Source organism: Pseudophryne corroboree, chromosome 7, assembly GCF_028390025.1.
Source record: "Pseudophryne corroboree isolate aPseCor3 chromosome 7, aPseCor3.hap2, whole genome shotgun sequence".
NCBI lineage: Eukaryota > Metazoa > Chordata > Amphibia > Anura > Myobatrachidae > Pseudophryne > Pseudophryne corroboree.
In genome coordinates this window covers 8,664,995-8,691,137 of record NC_086450.1, presented here as the reverse complement: position 1 = coordinate 8,691,137, position 26,143 = coordinate 8,664,995, and the positions used below count along the sequence as shown (strand labels likewise).

The following is a 26,143-nucleotide window of genomic DNA, read 5'->3' as shown; positions in this document are numbered from 1 at the left end:
AGGTCAGTTGCTGGGTATGATGTACAGGTTATTTGCTGGGTATGATATACAGGTCAGTTGCTGGGTATGATATATAGGACAGTTGCTGTGTATGATTTACAGGTTATTTGCTCGGTATGATATATAATTATTTTCCATGTACGGTGTGCTGTAGTATTAATATATTGCCCAGTGCATTAATATTTATGCAAGAAACTACAAAGACAATTACATTTTACTTTTCGGACCACAATTTAAAAAGGGATCATCGCATCTGGTGCACTTTTGTAGCGCTGGGTATAAAAGACAACACGCTATATATATATATATATATATATATATACATGCACCTTTTACTTTACTGCTGCCATGTATTGCATTTGTTCTGCTCTCAGGCCTCACGGTACATTGCAGGTCATCCACCGGATACCCGCGCACCGTCACGTAGGCTCCTATCGATGCCCTTTAGTGTAAGCTGAGTGGAACAGGAATTCTCCTTTCCTAGGCGTGATTCATAGCTCCATTGTAAAACACTGAACAGTTTATTAGCCTAATAAAAAATAATAGTCAGAGGGCAATTCTGCGAGGAAGAGCTTATCAGCGCGGCGGAGACAATGCAGGTTCCTATAATACAGGGTTATACAGAAAATGATTTGGAATGGAATATGAGTGACACTTTGTTACAATCCACCCCCCGGCTTCCTTCCCATGATAACATTTCTGTCTGTGGCGTGACGTGTTTTCCCAGCCGCCTGGCTCCCATCCACCATGTTGCATTAGGCTCTGTTTGATTTTGTAAGTGGGAATTCTTTGGCTTTGATATAATGCAGGAGCCGTGAATGGGGGCATTCATTCCCTGCACAGTGCGGGAATCCGGCTTTTCATGGGCAAAAAATAAACATTGAAACCCCATCAGCCATAAAATCTCACAATGGACTCGCTGAGCGTGTTACATGACCAGAAACACGGCGGAGAGCCGCACTGATTGGTCAGATGCAGTTATTGGGCAAATGTGCACGAAGAATACAGGATAACCTGATTCTTAAAGACAAATATATATATTTTCAGGGACCCTGAGTGAGCCCAGTGTATGTGTGTTAGACCAGGGTGTTCTGTTGTTCTTCCTACAGTCATTTTAACCAAAATCGGTCATCATTCTGTATGCGGATCCTACTTGACTATTCCCAAAAGAGAGCAGGTCGCATTCCGTGTCCGGACCACTTCCCGGTGACATGGGAGAGGGGCAGTGACGCTTCATAGCAGATAGAGTCATTGGGGCTAATTCAGACCTGAACGCTAGACTGCGTTTTCGTACCGCGGGCGATCAGGTCTAAACTGCGCATGCGTATGCACCGCAATGCGCAGGCGCGACGCACAGGTACAAAGCGGATTGCCGCTCAGCGATGGGTTTGTGAGAAGAATCCGTTCGCACGGGCGATCGCAAGGATATTGACAGGAAGAAGGCGTTTGTGGGTGTCAACTGTCCGTTTTCAGGCAGTGGTTGGAAAAACGCAGGCGTGTCCAAGTGTTTGCAGGGCGGGTGTCTGACGTCATTTCCGGTCCCGGACAGGCTGAAGTGATCGCAGCGGCTGAGTAAGTCCTGGGCTGCGCAGAGACTGCACAAGATCTGTTTGTACAGCTCGGCTACACATGTGATCACACACTTACACAGCTAAAATACACTCCCCTATGGGCGGCGACTATGCGAATGCAGGACCGGAAAAAAAAACCTAGCGAGCGAACAGGTCTGAATTAGGTCCATTGTGGGTGGCGGAGCCATGATGATGACATAATATTTACCCTGGCCACTAGCATCACACCCCCTGAAAACTGCTTGAAGGCCTGATGAGAAGTGCTGAACTGTTATATAGTGCTGGCGGCCAGGGATACATTTGTTTTACTCAGCAAACAGAATACACCACAGATACACATTATAGGCAGCAGTGCGAATAGCTGCAGTTTCACGGTGGCTTTCAGGCCAAATTCACCCTCCCCTAGTGACATCACCCTCCCCAGTGACATCACACACTACACCCTCCCCAGTGACATCACACTACATATTAGTCCTGTCTGTGTGTTAATGTCACATGCACAGTAGTGAGTGTTCCAATATACCGTTTCATAGCGCAGTTTCATTTTTGTCTAGCTGAGTAGCAGTAAGCACCCGTGCCCCTCTTGGTGGGGTGCAATATTAGTAACTCATTTCGGCAATGCAGATACGTTTGAAAAGGCTGCTCCATCATTCTGTCAGTAATCAGAGCGTATTTGGCCTGATTTGGATTTGGAAGCAAGTCAGAAAAAGCAAGTTTGTGTCTGGAACACACCATGGGCCCTCATTCCGAGTTGTTCGCTCGGTAAAAATCTTCGCATCGCAGCGATTTTCCGCTTAATGCGCATGCGCAATATCCGCACTGCGACTGCGCCAAGTAAATTTGCTATGTAGTTAGGAATTTTACTCACGGCTTTTTCATCGTTCTGGCGATCGTAAAGTGATTGACAGGAAATGGGTGTTACTGGGCGGAAACAGGCCGTTTTAACGGTTTTATGGGCGTGTGGGAAAAAACGCTACCGTTTCCGGAAAAAACGCAGGAGTGGCCGGAGAAACGGAGGAGTGTCTGGGCGAACGCTGGGTGTGTTTGTGACGTCAAACCAGGAACGACAAGCACTGAAATGATCACAGATGCCGAGTAAGTCTGGAGCTACTCAGAAACTGCTACGAGGTGTGTAATCGCAATATTGCGATTACTTCGTTCGCAATTTTAAGATGCTAAGATTCACTCCCAGTAGGCGGCGGCTTAGCATGAGCAAATCTGCTAAAACCCGCTTGCGAGCGAACAACTCGGAATGAGGGCCCATGTTGCCATACAAGTGGAGGAAATACATGTATTTTGTTTCTGTGCAGGGTAAATACTGGCTGCTTTATTTTTACACTGCAATTTAGATTTCAGTTTGAACACACCCCACCCAAATCTAACTCTCTGCACATGTTACATCTGCCCCCCCCCCCCCCTGCAGTGCACATGGTTTTGTCCAGTGGCTTGGTTTTCTGGTTTGCTTCCACATCTGAAAATCCCCAAAAATCTTGTCTGGTGTTCCCCACATGTACATTCCATGTTATATGTGTAATGTTCTTCCTGGTATTCCCCACATGTGCATTCCATGTTAATATGTTATATGTGTAATGTCCTTCCTGGTAATCCCCACATGTGCATTCCATGTTATATGTGTAATGTCCTTCCTTGTGTTCCCCACATGTACAGTACATTCCATGTTATATGTGTAATGTCCTTTCTGGTATTCCCCACACGTGCATTCCATGTTATATGTGTAATGTCCTTCCTGGTATTCCCCACATGTGCATTCCATGTTATGTGTGTAATGTCCTTCCTGGTATTCCCCACATGTGCATTCCATGTTATGTGTGTAATGTCCTTCCTGGTATTCCCCACCTGTACATTCCATGTTATATGTGTAATGTCCTTCCTGGTATTCCCCACACGTACATTCCATGTTATATGTGTAATGTCCTTCCTGGTATTCCCCACATGTGCATTCCATGTTATGTGTGTAATGTCCTTCCTGGTATTCCCCACCTGTACATTCCATGTTATACGTGTAATGTCCTTCCTGGTATTCCCCACACGTGCATTCCATGTTATATGTGTAATGTCCTTCCTGGTATTCCCCACATGTGCATTCCATGTTATATGTGTAATGTCCTTCCTGGTATTCCCCACATGTACATTCCATGTTATACGTGTAAGGTCCTTCCTGGTATTCCCCACACGTGCATTCCATGTTATATGTGTAATGTCCTTCCTGATGTTCCCCACACGTGCATTCCATGTTATATGTCTAATGTCCTTCCTGGTATTCCCCAGATGTACATTCCATGTTATATGTGTAATGTCCTTCCTGGTGTTCCCCACACGTACATTCCATGTTATATGTGTAATGTCCTTCCTGGTATTCCCCACACGTGCATTCCATGTTATATGTGTAATGTCCTTCCTGTAATTCCCCACATGTGCATTCCATGTTATATGCGGAATGTCCTTCCTGGTATTTTGCACATGTGCATTCCATGTTATATGTGTAATGTCCTTCCTTGTGTTCCCCACACGTGCATTCCATGTTATATGTGTAATGTCCTTCCTGCTATTCCCCACATGTGCATTCCATGTTATATGTGTAATGTCCTTCCTTGTGTTCCCCACATGTGCTTTCCATGTTATACGTGTAATGTCCTTCCTGGTATTCCCCACACGTGCATTCCATGTTATATGTGTAATGTCCTTCCTGGTATTCCCCACACGTGCATTCCATGTTATATGTGGAATGTCCTTCCTGGTATTCCCCACACGTACATTCCATGTTATATGTGTAATGTCCTTCCTGCTATTCCCCACATGTGCATTCCATGTTATATGTGTAATGTCCTTCCTTGTGTTCCCCACATGCGCTTTCCATGTTATACGTGTAATGTCCTTCCTAGTATTCCCCACACGTGCATTACATGTTATATGTGTAATGTCCTTCCTGGTATTCCCCACAAGTACATTCCATGTTATATGTGTAATGTCCTTCCTGGTATTCCCCACATGTACATTCCATGTTATACGTGTAAGGTCCTTCCTGGTATTCCCCACACGTGCATTCCATGTTATATGTCTAATGTCCTTCCTGGTATTCCCCAGATGTACATTCCATGTTATATGTGTAATGTCCTTCCTTGTGTTCCCCACATGTACATTCCATGTTTTATGTGTAATGTCCTTCCTGGTATTCCCCACACGTACATTCCATCTTATATGTGTAATGTCCTTCCTGGTGTTCCCCGCACGTGCATTCCATGTTATATGTGTAATGTCCTTCCTGGTATTCCCCACACGTGCATTCCATGTTATATGTGTAATGTCCTTCCTGGTATTCCCCACTCGTGCATTCCATGTTATATGCGGAATGTCCTTCCTAGTATTCCCCACATGTGCATTCCATGTTATATGTGTAATGTCCTTCCTGGTATTCCCCACATGTACATTCCATGTTATATGTGTAATGTCCTTCCTTGTGTTCCCCACATGTGCATTCCATGTTATACATGTAATGTCCTTCCTGGTATTCCCCACACGTGCATTCCATGTTATATGTGGAATGTCCTTCCTGGTATTCCACACACGTGCATTCCATGTTATATGTGTAATGTCCTTCCTGGTATTCCCCACATGTGCATTCCATGCTATATGCGTAATGTCCTTCCTGGTATTCCCCACATGTGCATTCCATGTTATATGTGTAATGTACTTCCTGGTATTCCCCACATGTACATTCCATGTTATACGTGTAAGGTCCTTCCTGGTCTTCCCTACACGTACATTCCATGTTATATGTGGAATGTCCTTCCTGGTATTCCCCACATGTGCATTCCATGTTATATGTGTAATGTCCTTCCTGGTATTCCCCACATGTACATTCCATGTTATACGTGCAAGGTCCTTCCTGGTATTCCCCACACGTACATTCCATGTTATATGTGTAATGTCCTTCCTGGTATTCCCCACATGTACATTCCATGTTATACGTGTGAGGTCCTTCCTGGTATTCCCCACACGTACATTCCATGTTATACGTGGAATGTCCTTCCTGGTATTCCCCACATGTGCATTCCATGTTATATGTGTAATGTCCTTCCTGGTGTTCCCCACACGTGTATTCCATGTTATATGTGTAATGTCCTTCCTGGTGTTCCCCACACGTGCATTCCATGTTATATGTGTAATGTCCTTCCTGGTGTTCCCCACACGTGCATTCCATGTTATATGTGTAATGTCCTTCCTTGTGTTCCCCACATGTACATTCCATGTTATATGTGGAATGTCCTTCCTGGTATTCCCCACATGTGCATTCCATGTTATATGTGTAATGTCCTTCCTGGTATTCCCCACATGTACATTCCATGTTATACGTGCAAGGTCCTTCCTGGTATTCCCCACACGTACATTCCATGTTATATGTGTAATGTCCTTCCTGGTATTCCCCACATGTACATTCCATGTTATACGTGTAAGGTCCTTCCTGGTATTCCCCACACGTACATTCCATGTTATATGTGGAATGTCCTTCCTGGTATTCCCCACATGTGCATTCCATGTTATATGTGTAATGTCCTTCCTGGTGTTCCCCACACGTGCATTCCATGTTATATGTCTAATGTCCTTCCTGGTATTCCCCAGATGTACATTCCATGTTATATGTGTAATGTCCTTCCTTGTGTTCCCCACATGTACATTCCATGTTATATGTGTAATGTCCTTCCTGGTGTTTCCCACACGTGCATTCCATGTTATATGTCTAATGTCCTTCCTGGTATTCCCCAGATGTACATTCCATGTTATATGTGTAATGTCCTTCCTTGTGTTCCCCACATGTACATTCCATGTTATATGTGTATTGTCCTTCCTGGTATTCCCCACACGTACCGTACATTCCATGTTATATGTGTAATGTCCTTCCTGGTATTCCCCACATGTACATTCCATGTTATACGTGTAAGGTCCTTCCTGGTATTCCCCACACGTACATTCCATGTTATATGTGGAATGTCCTTCCTGGTATTCCCCACATGTGCATTCCATGTTATATGTGTAATGTCCTTCCTGGTGTTCCCCACACGTGCATTCCATGTTATATGTCTAATGTCCTTCCTGGTATTCCCCAGATGTACATTCCATGTTATATGTGTAATGTCCTTCCTGGTGTTCCCCACATGTGCATTCCATGTTATATGTGTAATGTCCTTCCTGTTATTCCCCAGATGTACATTCCATGTTATATGTGTAATGTCCTTCCTTGTGTTCCACACATGTACATTCCATGTTATATGTGTATTGTCCTTCCTGGTATTCCCCACACGTACATTCCATGTTATATGTGTAATGTCATTCCTTGTGTTCCCCACATGTACATTCCATGTTATATGTGTAATGTCCTTCCTGGTGTTCCCCACACGTGCATTCCATGTTATATGTCTAATGTCCTTCCTGGTATTCCCCAGATGTACATTCCAATTTATATGTGTAATGTCCTTCCTGGTGTTCCCCACACGTACATTCCATGTTATATGTGGAATGTCCTTCCTGGTATTCCCCACACGTGCATTCCATGTTATATGTGTAATGTCCTTCCTGGTATTCCCCACATGTGCATTCCATGTTATATGTGTAATGTCCTTCCTTGTGTTCCCCACATGTGCATTCCATGTTCTCTGTGGAATGTCCTTCCTGGTATTCCCCACATGTGCATTCCATGTTATATGTGTAATGTCCTTCCTGGTATTCCCCACATGTGCATTCCATGTTATATGTGTAATGTCCTTCCTTGTGTTCCCCACATGTGCATTCCATGTTATATGTGTAATGTCCTTCCTGGTATTCCCCACACGTGCATTCCATGTTATATGTGTAATGTCCTTCCTGGTATTCCCCACACGTGCATTCCATGTTATATGTGTAATGTCCTTCCTGGTATTCCCCACATGTGCATTCCATGTTATATGTGTAATGTCCTTCCTTGTGTTCCCCACATGTGCATTCCATGTTCTCTGTGGAATGTCCTTCCTGGTATTCCCCACATGTGCATTCCATGTTATATGTGTAATGTCCTTCCTGGTATTCCCCACATGTGCATTCCATGTTATATGTGTAATGTCCTTCCTTGTGTTCCCCACATGTGCATTCCATGTTATATGTGTAATGTCCTTCCTGGTATTCCCCACACGTACATTCCATCTTATATGTGTAATGTCCTTCCTGGTGTTCCCCGCACGTGCATTCCATGTTATATGTGTAATGTCCTTCCTGGTATTCCCCACACGTGCATTCCATGTTATATGTGTAATGTCCTTCCTGGTATTCCCCACTCGTGCATTCCATGTTATATGTGTAATGTCCTTCCTGGTATTCCCCACATGTGCATTCCATGTTATATGTGGAATGTCCTTCCTGGTATTCCCCACACGTGCATTCCATGTTATATGTGTAATGTCCTTCCTGGTATTCCCCACATGTGCATTCCATGTTATATGTGTAATGTCCTTCCTTGTGTTCCCCACATGTGCATTCCATGTTCTCTGTGGAATGTCCTTCCTGGTATTCCCTACATGTGCATTCCATGTTATATGTGTAATGTCCTTCCTGGTATTCCCCACATGTGCATTCCATGTTATATGTGTAATGTCCTTCCTGGTATTCCCCACACGTGCATTCCATGTTATATGTGTAATGTCCTTCCTGGTATTCCCCACACGTGCATTCTATGTTATATGTGTAATGTATTTTCCAGGCTCGGGGTTTGTGATATTGCAGTTGTGTCCTCCTGGAGCCAGTAGCCTCAGTCGCTCCAATTATTACATAGCATGCACATTAATAAAATGGACCTGATTCTGGTTTGCTCGCAGGTCTGTATGCAGCCACATATAGGGAGTGTTAGCAAACTGCATGTGCGCCGTATTGTGCAACCGCATATTCCCGCACCTCCGGGATGATTCTGAGTCGGATGGGTGTAGGTTGTGGGCAGTAATATAGGGTCTTACATTTAATGTCACCTCAGACAGTAACTATAGATATACAGTGCTGTACTACTAAATAACAGCCCAGTCTATATAAGGGATCTGTGTTGCGGGATCTGAGCGCACATCTAGACGCAGGGAGGGGGCGTTATGTTAGCACTGGGAGCAGGCGTGTCATTACTAACTGCATCAGTGTGTTTCTATTTTCCTCTGTTAGTACAAGGAGAGAGAGAAAAGAATGTATTTGAGTTGCTTCTTGGAATTGCTAATCTTATAGCACAAGAGGTTCCTCTATGAAATGACTCCTTGCAATATATAGAAATATAGTCCCTCAGAACCCATACCACAACAGCATCACTTTTATGGGGGGACAGCAACCAGATTCTACCTATTATCTGCTAGATAGTGCTAGATTACAGTTAAGTAGAATCTGATCTCTCCACTTCTGAAAACCCGCACTTTAGTACATAAGTGGTCATTCTGAGTTGATCGCTCGCTAGCACTTTTTAGCAGCCGTGCAAACGCTATGCCACCGCCCACTGGGAGTGTATTTTAGCTTAGCAGAAGTGCGAACGAAAGGATGGCAGAGCGGCAGCAAACTTTTTTTTGTGCAGTTTTAGAGTAGCTCAATACCTACTCAGCGCTTGCGATGACTTCAGACTGTTCAGTTGCTGTTTTGACGTCACAAACACGCCCTTCATTCGCCCAGCCACGCCTGTGTTTTTCGTGGCACGCCTGCGTTTTTCCAAATACTACCTGAAAACGGTCAGTTGACACCCAAAAATGCCCTCTTCCTGTCAATCACTCTGCGGTCAGCAGTGCGACTGAAAAGCTTCGCTAGACCCTGTGTGAAACTATATCGGCCGTTGTAAAAGTACGTTGAGTGTGCGCATTGCACCGCTTACGCATGCACAGAAGTGCCGTTTTTTTGCCTCATCGCTGCACAGCAAACGAATGCAGCTAGCGATCAACTCGGAATGACCACCATAGACCCATAAGTGTAGAGAGGCACAATGGAGAGAAACGTTGCAGTCTGAGACACCCTCTTTTATTACCGTGTACGTGCAGTAATGCGAAAGCGCATTTTACTCCGCTGCGTTGGCTTTGTGTCCTGTACAGCACGAGCCCCTGTATAATTGTGTTTCCCTTTTCTCTCACATAATGGCGAGCCTGTGTAGGGCTGTATTGCTTCCTCTTAGCCTAGTCCCTGGGTGTTTCTGGCTTTGCTGTATAATTAGGGAAGAAGGGAGGCTCCGCACAGCCTCATCTGCTCCCACACACTACACCCTGCTCCTGGGACAGCTCCGTGCTGGTGAGTTTCTTGTCTTATTTGTGCACTTTCATAGTAAGAATAAAATATATAATTTGCATCAGTAATGTTCTTATTAATCCCCGGGGAAGTCTGTTCCTGGGTTGTGTTATGTAAGAGGCTGTAGTGAGTTGATACTGTGGGTGCACCCACGATTCTCTTACGGAAAAGTAAGGCGTCGTATGTATTGATGTTAATTCTATGTGTTAGCACTTTGGTAACGATGATAATCTATAAACTAATGTAACGCATGGCTTTCTATCCAGACACTGCAGCGTTGCTGCTCAGTAAGATACAATATAGGGAGCTCATGAAATACGCAGTACGCTATAGTATATAGGGAATCGCTGAGAACGCGCGTCTACTGTTCTGCTGTTATACTAATACATAGTATCTACACAAGCCGGAAACGCACCAAGGGTCACTGTACTCCCTGCGTCTCCCCTTTCACCACATTATTCACACATATAAAAATCTCCGCCCTCGTCCAATGTATAAAAAGGATTAGAATAAAACCCTAATATATTACACATCAGCAAAACGTGACCTCTCGTGTGCGGCCAAACGCAGCGCCAATCTATGTACAGCGATCAGGACATACAACTTTCATGGTAATACAGAATGTCTGCATTTAGGGGGTAATTCAGAGTTGATCGCAGCCGCAAATTTGTTAGCTACTGGTCAAAACCATGGGGTATATTTACTAAGGTCCCGATTTTGACCGAGATGCCGTTTTTTCTTCAAAGTGTCATCTCGGTAATTTACTAAGCAAAAATCACGGCAGTGATGAGGGCATTCGTAATATTTTGGAAGTCCTAGGAAAAAATCACGAATCAATACACCATCGGTCAAATACGCCTGCAATTTGGTAGAAATCGGTCATTTACTAAAAAGTGCAAAACACAAACACTGCCGACAATAGCCAAACACTGCCGTGCTGAGATACAAATCGTGAAAAAGTGCTAAAAAAAAACAGACCTGCTTTTTTATCCCGTGTTTGTATAGGCATTAGAGATGAGCGGGTTCGGTTCCTCTGAATCCGAACCCGCCCGAACTTCATGTTTTTTTACACGGGTCCGAGCGACTCGGATCTTCCCGCCTTGCTCGGTTAACCCGAGCGCGCCCGAACGTCATCATCACGCTGTCGGATTCTCGCGAGGCTCGGATTCTATCGCGAGACTCGGATTCTATATAAGGAGCCGCGCGTCGCCGCCATTTTCACACGTGCATTGAGATTGATAGGGAGAGGACGTGGCTGGCGTCCTCTCCGTTTAGAAATAGATAGGAGAGTGAGAGTGAGACACTTCATTTACTGGAGCTTAGGAGGAGTACTCAGAGAGTGCAGAATTTTGCTGATAGTAGTTAGTTAGTTATACTAGTGACTGACCAGTGAGACCACCAGTGCAGTTTTATTATTATTTAATATAATCCGTTCTCTGCCTGAAAAAAACGATACACAGTGACTCAGTCACATACCATATCTGTGCTCAGCCCAGTGTGCTGCATCATCTATGTATAATATCTGACTGTGCTCACACAGCTTAATTGTGGGGGAGACTGGGGAGCAGTTATAGGTTATAGCAGGAGCCAGGAGTACATATTAAACAGTGCACACTTTTGCTGCCAGAGTGCCACTGCCAGTGTGACTGACCAGTGACCTGACCACACTGACCACCAGTATATTGTGATTGTCTGCCTGAAAAAGTTAAACACTCGTCGTGTGACTTGTGTGGTGTTTTTTTATTCTATAAAAAACTAATTCTGCTGACAGACAGTGTCCAGCAGGTCCGTCATTATATAATATATACCTGTCCGGCTGCAGTAGTGATATATATATATTTTTTATATCATTATTTATCATCCAGTCTATACTAGCAGCAGACACAGTACGGTAGTTCACGGCTGTAGCTACCTCTGTGTCGGCACTCGGCAGTCCATCCATAATTGTATACCACCTACCGGTGGTTTTTTTTTTCTTTCTTCTTTATACATACTACATCTCATTATCATCCAGTCTATATTAGCAGCAGACACAGTACAGTACGGTAGTCCACGGCTGTAGCTATCTCTGTGTCGGCACTCGGCAGTCCATCCATAATTGTATACCACCACCTACCCGTGGTTTTTTTTTCTTTCTTCTTTATACATACTACATCTCATTATCATCCAGTCTATATTAGCAGCAGACACAGTACGGTAGTCCACGGCTGTAGCTACCTCTGTGTCGGCACTCGGCAGTCCATCCATAATTGTATACCACCTACCCGTGTTTTTTTTTTTCTTTCTTCTTTATACATACTACATCTCATTATCAACCAGTCTATATTAGCAGCAGACACAGTACGGTAGTCCACGGCTGTAGCTACCTCTGTGTCGGCACTCGGCAGTCCATCCATAATTGTATACCACCTACCCGTGTTTTTTTTTTCTTTCTTCTTTATACATACTACATCTCATTATCATCCAGTCTATATTAGCAGCAGACACAGTACGGTAGTCCACGGCTGTAGCTACCTCTGTGTCGGCACTCGGCAGTCCATCCATAATTGTATACCACCTACCCGTGGTTTTTTTTTCTTTCTTCTTTATACATACTACATCTCATTATCATCCAGTCTATATTAGCAGCAGACACAGTACGGTAGTCCACGGCTGTAGCTACCTCTGTGTCGGCACTCGGCAGTCCATCCATAATTGTATACCACCTACCCGTGGTTTTTTTTTTCTTTCTTCTTTATACATACTACATCTCATTATCAACCAGTCTATATTAGCAGCAGACACAGTACGGTAGTCCACGGCTGTAGCTACCTCTGTGTCGGCACTCGGCAGTCCATCCATAATTGTATACCACCTACCCATGGTTTTTTTTTTCTTTCTTCTTTATACATACTACATCTCATTATCAACCAGTCTATATTAGCAGCAGACACAGTACGGTAGTCCACGGCTGTAGCTACCTCTGTGTCGGCACTCGGCAGTCCATCCATAATTGTATACCACCTACCCGTGGTTTTTTTTTTCTTTCTTCTTTATACATACTACATCTCATTATCAACCAGTCTATATTAGCAGCAGACACAGTACGGTAGTCCACGGCTGTAGCTACCTCTGTGTCGGCACTCGGCAGTCCATCCATAATTGTATACCACCTACCCGTGGTTTTTTTTTTTCTTTCTTCTTTATACATACTACATCTCATTATCAACCAGTCTATATTAGCAGCAGACACAGTACGGTAGTCCACGGCTGTAGCTACCTCTGTGTCGGCACTCGGCAGTCCATCCATAATTGTATACCACCTACCCGTGGTTTTTTTTTTTTCTTCTTTATACATACTACATCTCATTATCATCCAGTCTATATTAGCAGCAGACACAGTACGGTAGTCCACGGCTGTAGCTACCTCTGTGTCGGCACTCGGCAGTCCATCCATAATTGTATACTAGTATCCATCCATCTCCATTGTTTACCTGAGGTGCCTTTTAGTTGTGCCTATTAAAATATGGAGAACAAAAATGTTGAGGTTCCAAAATTAGGGAAAGATCAAGATCCACTTCCACCTCGTGCTGAAGCTGCTGCCACAAGTCATGGCCGAGACGATGAAATGCCAGCAACGTCGTCTGCCAAGGCCGATGCCCAATGTCATAGTACAGAGCATGTCAAATCCAAAACACCAAATATCAGTAAAAAAAGGACTCCAAAACCTAAAATAAAATTGTCGGAGGAGAAGCGTAAACTTGCCAATATGCCATTTACCACACGGAGTGGCAAGGAACGGCTGAGGCCCTGGCCTATGTTCATGGCTAGTGGTTCAGCTTCACATGAGGATGGAAGCACTCAGCCTCTCGCTAGAAAAATGAAAAGACTCAAGCTGGCAAAAGCAGTAGCACCGCAAAGAACTGTGCGTTCTTCGAAATCCCAAATCCACAAGGAGAGTCCAATTGTGTCGGTTGCGATGCCTGACCTTCCCAACACTGGACGTGAAGAGCATGCGCCTTCCACCATTTGCACGCCCCCTGCAAGTGCTGGAAGGAGCACCCGCAGTCCAGTTCCTGATAGTCAGATTGAAGATGTCAGTGTTGAAGTACACCAGGATGAGGAGGATATGGGTGTTGCTGGCGCTGGGGAGGAAATTGACCAGGAGGATTCTGATGGTGAGGTGGTTTGTTTAAGTCAGGCACCCGGGGAGACACCTGTTGTCCGTGGGAGGAATATGGCCGTTGACATGCCTGGTGAAAATACCAAAAAAATCAGCTCTTCGGTGTGGAAGTATTTCAACAGAAATGCGGACAACAGGTGTCAAGCCGTGTGTTGCCTTTGTCAAGCTGTAATAAGTAGGGGTAAGGACGTTAACCACCTCGGAACATCCTCCCTTATACGTCACCTGCAGCGCATTCATAATAAGTCAGTGACAAGTTCAAAAACTTTGGGCGACAGCGGAAGCAGTCCACTGACCAGTAAATCCCTTCCTCTTGTAACCAAGCTCACGCAAACCACCCCACCAACTCCCTCAGTGTCAATTTCCTCCTTCCCCAGGAATGCCAATAGTCCTGCAGGCCATGTCACTGGCAATTCTGATGATTCTTCTCCTGCCTGGGATTCCTCCGATGCATCCTTGCGTGTAACGCCTACTGCTGCTGGCGCTGCTGTTGTTGCTGCTGGGAGTCGATGGTCATCCCAGAGGGGAAGTCGTAAGCCCACTTGTACTACTTCCAGTAAGCAATTGACTGTTCAACAGTCCTTTGCGAGGAAGATGAAATATCACAGCAGTCATCCTGCTGCAAAGCGGATAACTGAGGCCTTGACAACTATGTTGGTGTTAGACGTGCGTCCGGTATCCGCCGTTAGTTCACAGGGAACTAGACAATTTATTGAGGCAGTGTGCCCCCGTTACCAAATACCATCTAGGTTCCACTTCTCTAGGCAGGCGATACCGAGAATGTACACGGACGTCAGAAAAAGACTCACCAGTGTCCTAAAAAATGCAGTTGTACCCAATGTCCACTTAACCACGGACATGTGGACAAGTGGAGCAGGGCAGGGTCAGGACTATATGACTGTGACAGCCCACTGGGTAGATGTATGGACTCCCGCCGCAAGAACAGCAGCGGCGGCACCAGTAGCAGCATCTCGCAAACGCCAACTCTTTCCTAGGCAGGCTACGCTTTGTATCACCGGTTTCCAGAATACGCACACAGCTGAAAACCTCTTACGGCAACTGAGGAAGATCATCGCGGAATGGCTTACCCCAATTGGACTCTCCTGTGGATTTGTGGCATCGGACAACGCCAGCAATATTGTGTGTGCATTAAATATGGGCAAATTCCAGCACGTCCCATGTTTTGCACATACCTTGAATTTGGTGGTGCAGAATTTTTTTAAAAATGACAGGGGCGTGCAAGAGATGCTGTCGGTGGCCAGAAGAATTGCGGGACACTTTCGGCGTACAGGCACCACGTATAGAAGACTGGAGCACCACCAAAAACTACTGAACCTGCCCTGCCATCATCTGAAGCAAGAAGTGGTAACGAGGTGGAATTCAACCCTCTATATGCTTCAGTTGGAGGAGCAGCAAAAGGCCATTCAAGCCTATACAATTGAGCACGATATAGGAGGTGGAATGCACCTGTCTCAAGCGCAGTGGAGAATGATTTCAACGTTGTGCAAGGTTCTGATGCCCTTTGAACTTGCCACACGTGAAGTCAGTTCAGACACTGCCAGCCTGAGTCAGGTCATTCCCCTCATCAGGCTTTTGCAGAAGAAGCTGGAGACATTGAAGGAGGAGCTAACATGGAGCGATTCCGCTAGGCATGTGGGACTTGTGGATGGAGCCCTTAATTCGCTTAACAAGGATTCACGGGTGGTCAATCTGTTGAAATCAGAGCACTACATTTTGGCCACCGTGTTCGATCCTAGATTTAAAGCCTACCTTGGATCTCTCTTTCCGGCAGACACAAGTCTGCTGGGGTTGAAAGACCTGCTGGTGAGAAAATTGTCAAGTCAAGCGGAACGCGACCTGTCAACATCTCCTCCTTCACATTCTCCCGCAACTGGGGGTGCGAGGAAAAGGCTCAGAATTCCGAGCCCACCCGCTGGCGGTGATGCAGGGCAGTCTGGAGCGACTGCTGATGCTGACATCTGGTCCGGACTGAAGGACCTGACAATGATTACGGACATGTCGTCTACTGTCACTGCATATGATTCTCTCAACATTGAAAGAATGGTGGAGGATTATATGAGTGACCGCATCCAAGTAGGCACGTCACACAGTCCGTACTTATACTGGCAGGAAAAAGAGGCAATTGGAGGCCCTTGCACAAACTGGCTTTATTCTACCTAAGTTGCCCTCCCACAAGTGTGTACTCCGAAAGAGTGTTTAGTGCCACCGCTCACCTTGTCAGCAATCGGCGTACGAGGTTACATCCAGAAAATGTGGAGAAGATGATGTTCATTAAAATGAATTATAATCAATTCCTCCGCGGAGACATTGACCAGCAGCAATTGCCTCCACAAAGTACACAGGGAGCTGAGATGGTGGATTCCAGTGGGGACGAATTGATAATCTGTGAGGAGGGGGATGTACACGGTGATATATCGGAGGATGATGATGAGGTGGACATCTTGCCTCTGTAGAGCCAGTTTGTGCAAGGAGAGATTAATTGCTTCTTTTTTGGTGGGGGTCCAAACCAACCCGTCATATCAGTCACAGTCGTGTGGCAGACCCTGTCACTGAAATGATGGGTTGGTTAAAGTGTGCATGTCCTGTTTTGTTTATACAACATAAGGGTGGGTGGGAGGGCCCAAGGACAATTCCATCTTGCACCTCTTTTTTCTTTAATTTTTCTTTGCGTCATGTGCTGTTTGGGGAGTGTTTTTTGGAAGGGCCATCCTGCGTGACACTGCAGTGCCACTCCTAGATGGGCCCGGTGTTTGTGTCGGCCACTAGGGTCGCTTATCTTACTCACACAGCTACCTCATTGCGCCTCTTTTTTTCTTTGCGTCATGTGCTGTTTGGGGAGGGTTTTTTGGAAGGGACATCCTGCGTGACACTGCAGTGCCACTCCTAGATGGGCCCGGTGTTTGTGTCGGCCACTAGGGTCGCTTATCTTACTCACACAGCTACCTCATTGCGCCTCTTTTTTTCTTTGCGTCATGTGCTGTTTGGGGAGGGTTTTTTGGAAGGGACATCCTGCGTGACACTGCAGTGCCACTCCTAGATGGGCCTGGTGTTTGTGTCGGCCACTAGGGTCGCTTATCTTACTCACACAGCTACCTCATTGCGCCTCTTTTTTTCTTTGCGTCATGTGCTGTTTGGGGAGGGTTTTTTGGAAGCGACATCCTGCGTGACACTGCAGTGCCACTCCTAGATGGGCCCGGTGTTTGTGTCGGCCACTAGGGTCGCTTATCTTACTCACACAGCTACCTCATTGCGCCTCTTTTTTTCTTTGCGTCATGTGCTGTTTGGGGAGGGTTTTTTGGAAGGGACATCCTGCGTGACACTGCAGTGCCACTCCTAGATGGGCCCGGTGTTTGTGTCGGCCACTAGGGTCGCTTATCTTACTCACACAGCTACCTCATTGCGCCTCTTTTTTTCTTTGCGTCATGTGCTGTTTGGGGAGGGTTTTTTGGAAGGGACATCCTGCGTGACACTGCAGTGCCACTCCTAGATGGGCCCGGTGTTTGTGTCGGCCACTAGGGTCGCTTATCTTACTCACACAGCTACCTCATTGCGCCTCTTTTTTTCTTTGCGTCATGTGCTGTTTGGGGAGGGTTTTTTGGAAGGGACATCCTGCGTGACACTGCAGTGCCACTCCTAGATGGGCCCGGTGTTTGTGTCGGCCACTAGGGTCGCTTATCTTACTCACACAGCTACCTCATTGCGCCTCTTTTTTTCTTTGCGTCATGTGCTGTTTGGGGAGGTTTTTTTGGAAGGGACATCCTGCGTGACACTGCAGTGCCACTCCTAGATGGGCCAGGTGTTTGTGTCGGCCACTAGGGTCGCTAAGCTTAGTCATCCAGCGACCTCGGTGCAAATTTTAGGACTAAAAATAATATTGTGAGGTGTGAGGTATTCAGAATAGACTGAAAATGAGTGGAAATGATGGTTTTTGAGGTTAATAATACTGTGGGATCAAAATGACCCCCAAATTCTATGATTTAAGCTGTTTTTTAGTTTTTTTGGAAAAAAACACCCGAATCCAAAACACACCCGAATCCGACAAAAAAAATTCGGTTAGGTTTTGCCAAAACGCGGTCGAACCCAAAACACGGCCGCGGAACCGAACCCAAAACCAAAACACAAAACCCGAAAAATTTCCGGCGCTCATCTCTAATAGGCATGCACGGATCCATGAGATCCGTGCATGTTTTTCAGTGGGAACGGGGGGGAAATGTTATAAATTTTCAGAAAAAAAATTGCGTGGGGTCCCCCCTTCCTAAGGCAAACCAGCCTCGGGCTCTTTGAGCCGATCCTGGTTGCAGAAATATGGGGAAAAAATGGACAGGGGTTCCCCCATATTTAAGCAACCAGCACCGGGCTCTGCGCCTGGTCCTGGTTCCAAAAATACGGGGGACAAAAAGCGTAGGGGTCCCCCGTATTTTTTAAACCAGCACCGGGCTCCACTAGCTGGACAGATAATGCCACAGCCGGGGGTCACTTTTATACAGTGCCTTGCGGCCGTGGCATCAAATATCCAACTAGTCACCCCTGGCCGGGGTACCCTGGGGGAGTGGGGACCCCTTCAATCAAGGGGTCCCCCCCCCAGCCACCCAAGGGCCAGGGGTGAAGCCCGAGGCTGTCCCCCCCATCCAATGGGCTGCGGATGGGGGGCTGATAGCCTTTGTTGAAAGTAATGAATATTGTTTTTAGTAGCAGTACTACAAGTCCCAGCAAGCCTCCCCCGCAAGCTGGTACTTGGAGAACCACAAGTACCAGCATGCGGCGGAAAACCGGGCCCGCTGGTACCTGTAGTACTACTACTAAAAAAATACCCCAATAAAGACATTGCACACACACCTTGAAAGTATAACTTTAATGCATACATACACACCACCATATACACATACTTACCTTATGTTCACACGAGGGTCGGTCCTCTTCTCCAGTAGAATCCACGGTGTACCTGTTGAAAAAATCCTACTCACCAAATCCAGTGTAGAGGGCTCCTCGGATAATCCATTTGTAATCCACGTACTTGTAAAAATAAAAAAACGGGACACCCGACCACGAACTGAAAGGGGACCCATGTTTTCACATGGGACCCCTTTCCCCGAATGCCAGAAACCCCCTCTGACTGATGTCTAAGTGGGTTTCTTCAGCCAATCAGGGAGCGCAACATTGTGGCACCCTCCTGATCGGCTGTGTGCTCCTGTACTGTCTGACAGGCGGCACACGGCAGTGTTACAATGTAGCGCCTATGCGCTCCATTGTAACCAATGGTGGGAACTTTGTGGTCAGCGGTGAGGTCACTTTCAGTCAACCGCTGACCTCAAAGTTCCCACCATTGGAGGGGCCCATTAACCAAACTCCAGAAAACACTACAAAGGAGAATACGACTTACTTGGGACATTACCACTCTCGAGAATTATAATAAACATAAAATCGTACCCAGAGGCCTCAGACCCAGGATCTTTCCCTCTTTTCCCTTAGCCACAGACAATCTGAAGGAGGAATGGGAAAACACCCTTCTCAAATGTTCCAGTGAATTGATACATATACTCATCAAACACGACACCCTGATCCTGGATCAGGTAGAAAAAGAAATAGAGGAGGTCGGAAAAAGTCTGGAAAAGTGGGAAAAGGATCTCTCGTTCCAATCTACGTTTGAAAAACACAAGAGAGACCTGGAGATTTATGAGAGAAACATCATAGAACGCAAGCGGAACAAACTACAAAGGGACAAACGGGATTTTTCTCAGGGCAATCAATTTCGTTGGAACACACAGCCCCCGAAGCACAGAGAGAGAAAACCAAAAGAGGATTACACTTTCTCCGAGTTCGAATCATCCAATAGCGAAGATTCAGCAAACGAAGTGACGGACGCCCCACGTACCCACTATATCCCAGAGGATAGAGAGGACTCACCTTATTTTTTAGGTCGGGGCCAGAAAACAAGAGGAAGAACCAGACCAGGAGGCCAATACGGAGGGGGAGAAAGAAGAGACAGAGGAAGGAACAACAATTGGGACACCCCACGGTCCTCGAGGTATCCGGAGCGACAGAGGAAGGCTCGATAAATCAATCCACCATGCATCATCTAAAGATCATAAACCTATCTGAGAGAATACTCACCCCAGAACAAACTAAGGTCCTAAGCAAGGGATTATCTTTTTCACCATCCAAACCGTTTAATAGATTCCTGTGGGAGAAAGATCTGAGAATGTATGGGAGAAAATTACTCCTAAAGAAATTCTTCAAGAAACAAGATCCTACACAAGCTCTGGCCGACAATGATCCCATCTGGGACACGGAAGATTTGGGCATGATTGAAATTCTAGAAGAACTTCAACTGGAATCCGGGCTGGAAACGACTAGTAAACGTCGTCCTATATGCAAAGGAAAATCGACTTTCTTTCCCCCCGACAATAATAGCCCAGAAATTAGAGTCTTTATGGATATGGTATCCCGAGAATTTGACACAATTCAAAAGAAAAATCGCAATAGACTTCATTTCTTTCCACCAAATTTGGATGCAGGAGAAAAAGCAGCATTAAAAGAAATACAGGAATGGAAGGAGGTAATAATAAAACCCTCAGACAAAGGAGGGAACATAGTCCTTTGGCCGAGCAAGATGTATGTCACAGAAGCACTTCGTCAGTTAAAACAAACCACCTGCTACCAACGACTACTGAGCAACCCCACATCACGATTCTTGAAGGAATACACTGGATTAATAGAAGAAGCTCTAACCACGGGAACGATCACCAAACAAGAACACAAATACCTGGCCGTACAGAATCCAAAAACACCGACCTTCTATCTTCTCCCCAAGATACATAAAGATCTAAAAAAACCACCGGGCAGACCCATCATGTCTGGCAATGGTGGTCTCTTGGAGCAGCCAAGTCGCTTTCTAGACTTACACCTCCGGGATTATGTTCTTCAACTACCTTCATATTTGAAGGACACATCGGATCTTCTGCGCAAAATTCACAATATCCCTTTTGAGGATAGCTTCCACCTTGTGACTCTGGATGTCGAAGCGCTATACACCAGCATCGACCACCAGGCAGGTTTAAGGGCCACCAAGTACTTCTTGGATGGAGGAGAGAAAAGTACCTTTAATGATCTCCTATATTCCCTATTAGCCTTTGTATTACAGAAGAACTATTTTACGTTTCAAGAACAATTTTACCTCCAAATTAGGGGTACCGCTATGGGGGCAGCATGTGCACCAACGTATGCGAACCTCTTTCTTGGGTGGTGGGAAAAGATGTCTGTGTTTACAGATAACAATGACAAATACACAGTACACATCATCCTATGGCTGCGATACATAGACGACATATTTGTCATCTGGGATGGAGAATCTGAGTTACTTCTGGAATTTATTCAAATTCTCAACACAAACAATCTGAACTTGAAATTAACGCATACCATCAGCCAAGATCGGATAGCCTTCCTGGATGTCCACATATATAAATCCCCCAAAGGATATCTGGCAACTGAATTGTACAGAAAAGAAACCGCAACCAATACTCTATTATTCCAAACGAGCGCACATTTCCCACCAACGGTGGAAAATATTCCCAAGGGAGAATTCTTAAGACTCAGACGCAATTGCTCTGAGGAAGAGGTTTTCAAAGTTAAAAGCCGGGAATTGACAAAGCGATTACTAGAAAGAGGCTACAGTAAGCGCTCATTGAAGAAGGCATGTACCGGAGTAACCAAAATATCCAGAGATTCTCTGATCTTTCAAACCAAATTGACAACACCTCAGGAGAAGGATGAGAAGATCAGATTCATTGGGACTTTCTGTCCGGAATGGAGGCTAATTAAAAAGGCAATAGAAAAACATCTCCCCATTCTGAAATTAGACAGTGACCTAGCACCCTTCATAGACAACAGTATTCAGATGAGTTGGAGGAGAGCAAAGAACATCAAAGATCTCCTAGTCAGGAGTCACTTTCAGAAACCAAAGGTCAAATCAAATACACCAACGGGCTCCTTCCCCTGCGGACATTGCAAGGCTTGTTCCCTCATATCGAAGACTACCTCTGTGATTGACCGTTTTGGAGATCCCATTCAGATCAAACATTTCTTTAACTGCAGCACTCAAGGAGTCATATATTGTATAGAGTGCAACTGCAATTTAAAATACGTCGGGATGACGACAAGAAAACTGAAAGAACGCATATTGGAACATGCAGGAAATTGTCGAAATGTCAATACAGATCTGACCAGGATGAAAAAACTGACTCCGGTGGCACGACACTTTCACTCCCATCACACGGACTTCTCAAAAGAATTTAAAGTGTTTGGTCTGGATAAAATTCAACTGGGAATAAGAGGAGGTGATATGACGAAAGAACTGCTCAAACGGGAAACAGAATGGATTTTCAAATTAAACACATACAAACCTCAAGGACTGAATGAAAGCATTAATTATAGTGCCTTCCTCTGAGAAAAAAAAAAAAAAAAAAATAACTATAACAACAAGAATAGTTTAACCATTACTACCAATTGCATAATAATAAAATTGTATAAAATTATTTCTTACCTATCCTGGCATTCACCCAAGTTAAGCAACCCTTTCTCAATAGGCACTCTCACTTTTAATTTTATATTTATATTTATATAAATGGTATATAATCAGCATCATATTTTTAACATCTCACTTATTTATCAAATATATATTTTTATTCACCCAATCACCCCATATATCTCTCTATCTCACACACAAACTAATACCCCACCATACACCTACTTTCCAAACCTAACACTAGCAATCCCCCCAATCCCCCCTTTCCCCACATTATTATTAATTAACTTTCCCAACACTTCCCCTTACTCACTACTAATCACCATACCCCACACTCCCCTCCCTACTTCACCCACATGGTACACAACAATATGGTTTTACACTCAGGCACTTTCCCCTCCCATTCCCCCCCCCCCCAACCCCCCCCCCCCCTTCCCCCCGCACAATGCTGTCATATATTTGGCAAACCTGGCACAACACCTCAACAATAAAAACACTATGGTGGTCTTAATTTAATGTACATAAAGAAAATAATTTTTATTCAAATAAAGTTTAGAATTCAGAATTAATAGCTTCACAATTTTAATTTGATTTTTAGATTGCACTATTCATCCCCTCTCCCTATTCCTTACTTCCTTCTACTTACCCATGGGACCTCGCTACTGCTATCCAACACTAAATCACTTCTCTAACCGAGATATATAATTATAAGTATATGGCAGTAACATAATTGCTTATTCCGATGATCAATGACTAAGCAATAATCTAGCTCCATAACCAGAGCATCCCTCATTAATAATTCTTAATTAATTTTTAACCTTCCCGAAAATGAGACCGCCCCTCCACCCTCCTTGTCTCCAGCAAGCCTTAAAACCCATTTGGTTGCTCAGCAACCATACTCATAGAGCTAGGTTAGCAGAATGTGTACCGCTTCTCTTGCCGTCCAGGATCGGAGATCTCCGCCAGACACTGTTAGGTTGCTAGGCAACCACATATACAAATGCGGCCTCTGCCGATTTGATCGAGAGATGCATTCTCCACTAGAACCCTGTGTCATGCTCGACACTCACGAGCCAGGCACAACAGACTTCTCCTGCGTCCGGAAAGCCGAGGCTATTTAGAATCAGTCACCCGCGCTAAGTCCGTGTATGTCAGGTTGCCTAGCAACCGCATACACATACCTCACGAGCCAGGCACAACAGACTTCTCCTGTGTCCGGAAAGCCGAGGCTAATGAGAATCAGTCACCCTCGCTAAGTCCGTGTATGTCAGGTTGCCTAGCAACCGCATACACATACCTGGCGTGAGCCTACGATTGGTCATCTCTCCTTCCGGCCGGGACCTGGGACCTCCCCCTCACCCCGAATAGGCTGATGCTTCCAGGGTTGCCAAGCAACCCTACATACATACAGCTTCCGCCTAAACACAGCAGGAGCTGAACCTGCAATTAGGAAATCACAGCCATTGGCTGACTAATTAATACCAGGGCTTTTAAACCCTGCATCACGCCAGGATAGCAGCAATGGAAGTGAGCAAGCCCGTGGACACGGGTGAAACGCGTTTTCCTACCTAATTCCTATCCAATATGCAGTAAGGACCTTGATTCCTACAATATGCAAGAAGGATTCTGAACCAGGCATGCAAAAAGGTTCTCACACGGGAGAATATCTTTATTATCCTCACCCTTGACTGACCCAGGGACCTGGGCAGTAATTGGTATCACCTTTCATACTAATATAATAAATTTTATTTTTATCAGTTATTATAACTAATTGATAGCATATAAGATGATAGCCCTAGTCTTGATACATACATGTTATACCTGATATAATATTATTCTTTTTGCTCGTCAGACAATATTTGATACATTGTATCTGAGACCTCACTTGATAGCACCCTTGGATATATTACCTATATATTTAAATGAAAGTGTTTTGGATGAAATCCTCACCCAGAAAAGGGCATTTTTGCTGGGTTTTCAGTGTGAATATATACCATAGATAATACTGATGTGCAAACTTATCTGCAATTTTACATGCACATTTTGTCTATAAATTGCCTGAATCTATGCACTATGTTACTTTCTTATTTCTTATAAAGAATTCAATACCTTTTCTATTTTCGTGGACTCTCATCCATGATTCCTGGGAGCAATCCCAGGTCTAACAGGACAGCAGATCCACACTTCTTCCTTAAATCTATTAAATAGGTGCACTCTCATTGGTGAGTGGAACTCCTCATTCATAGGTTACTACCATACCTCACCGCTAGAGCCCAATCTCGTCTGATCTTGGAAGCAAAACGGTGATGGGCTGGGTCAGTATTTGAGGGGTGACCCTCAAAGAATACCCAGTGTAGTAATCTGAGGTTGTTCCAAATCAAAACTCGAATACCAACAGCAGTATCACCACTACTTCTTCCTTCCCATCTCATACAATTTTCTTGATTCTATTCAGGCAAGAACATCGGTATATCACCAATTTTTGGTCTCCTTAACCATCATCTTCTTAGGCGAGACTCAATAGAACCTAATCTTTTCAGTTCTATCCTATCAAGTACCCATTGAGGGCTTAAGTGGCTAAGACTAGACGAGATAGTTTATTTGGTACACATAATCCCGGTGTAACTGATACATATTTTTGCATGACCTATTTTGGTCCCATTAAAACAAGCACAGCTTGTACTGGTATGGCATGAGAACAGGTGTATGGTTAATATATCTACACCCCCATGCCAGTCTATATTGGGATAGATCAAACCAGGACATAACCCCATTTTTTGACTTGTTCCTCCTACAAATGCAATATGAGTGGATACGGACAATATTTTAATTAAATATAATAAAAATTGTATGTTTTAACAAATTTCATAAATACATACTTAATAAGAGTGCACCCAAAAAAGAGTCTTCTTTACTCTTCGTTTGCTCTAGCCCTTTCCTGACTCTGGGTGCACCACCAGATAATAATAAGAGATTATCTCCGTACAAATGTATACTGGTCCTGATAAACACATGTAATTGTGCAATACTGGTGCGGAATCATCAACCTTCCTGCTCCAGTGTGTACCCAGCTTAAGCCGTGAAGAGAGATAAAGTATCGGCCAATCAGCTCCTGTCAATTTTCAAACACAGCCTGTAACATGACAGTTAGGAGCTGATTGGCTGATACTTTATCTCTCTCTACTTTATCGCTCAGATTATTTACTGTTGATTATATTTATATTAAATATGTTGTGATACCGGTCTAGAACACAAAGAGTAATAAAAGAGAACTCAGTTACAGTAAAGTCTAAAGGGCTAATTCAGGATGGATCGCAAATCGCAATCTGCCCAGAATTATTGCGGGGGTGCCGCGGGCGCATGCGCAGCGGTCCCTACTGCGCATGCGTCCGCATTTTCTGTGGGGGGCCGCAGAAAATGCGGTCGCCTCTGCCTGTCAATCAGCCAGAGGCGGTCGCGGAGTGGGAGGGGGCGGCAACGCTCCATTTTCAGGGAGGAAACGGAGCGTTGCGGGGGCGAGGCAACCCGAATGGTGGGTTGTGCGCGCCGAACGTGGGCATGTCTGGGGCGCGGTCGACAGGTAAG

At 45.0% G+C, this 26,143-nt stretch overlaps 1 protein-coding gene and 1 pseudogene across 5 annotated transcripts in view; both read left to right on the top strand.

Moving 5' to 3' along the window:
- Positions 1 to 26,143, top strand: part of CMKLR2 (chemerin chemokine-like receptor 2) — a 186,349-nt gene that overhangs the window by 140,789 nt on the left and 19,417 nt on the right. The window contains exon 1 of one of the 5 annotated variants that reach the window (XM_063932664.1): positions 9,837 to 9,857. The exons of the other annotated variants lie outside the window; for them this stretch is intronic. The gene's annotated coding sequence lies outside the window, so the exon portion shown is untranslated. Of the gene's footprint in view, positions 1 to 9,836; positions 9,858 to 26,143 lie in introns of those variants that run through there. 5 annotated transcript variants of the gene reach the window in all.
- LOC134946026 (5S ribosomal RNA) lies at positions 24,804 to 24,921 on the top strand (annotated as a pseudogene).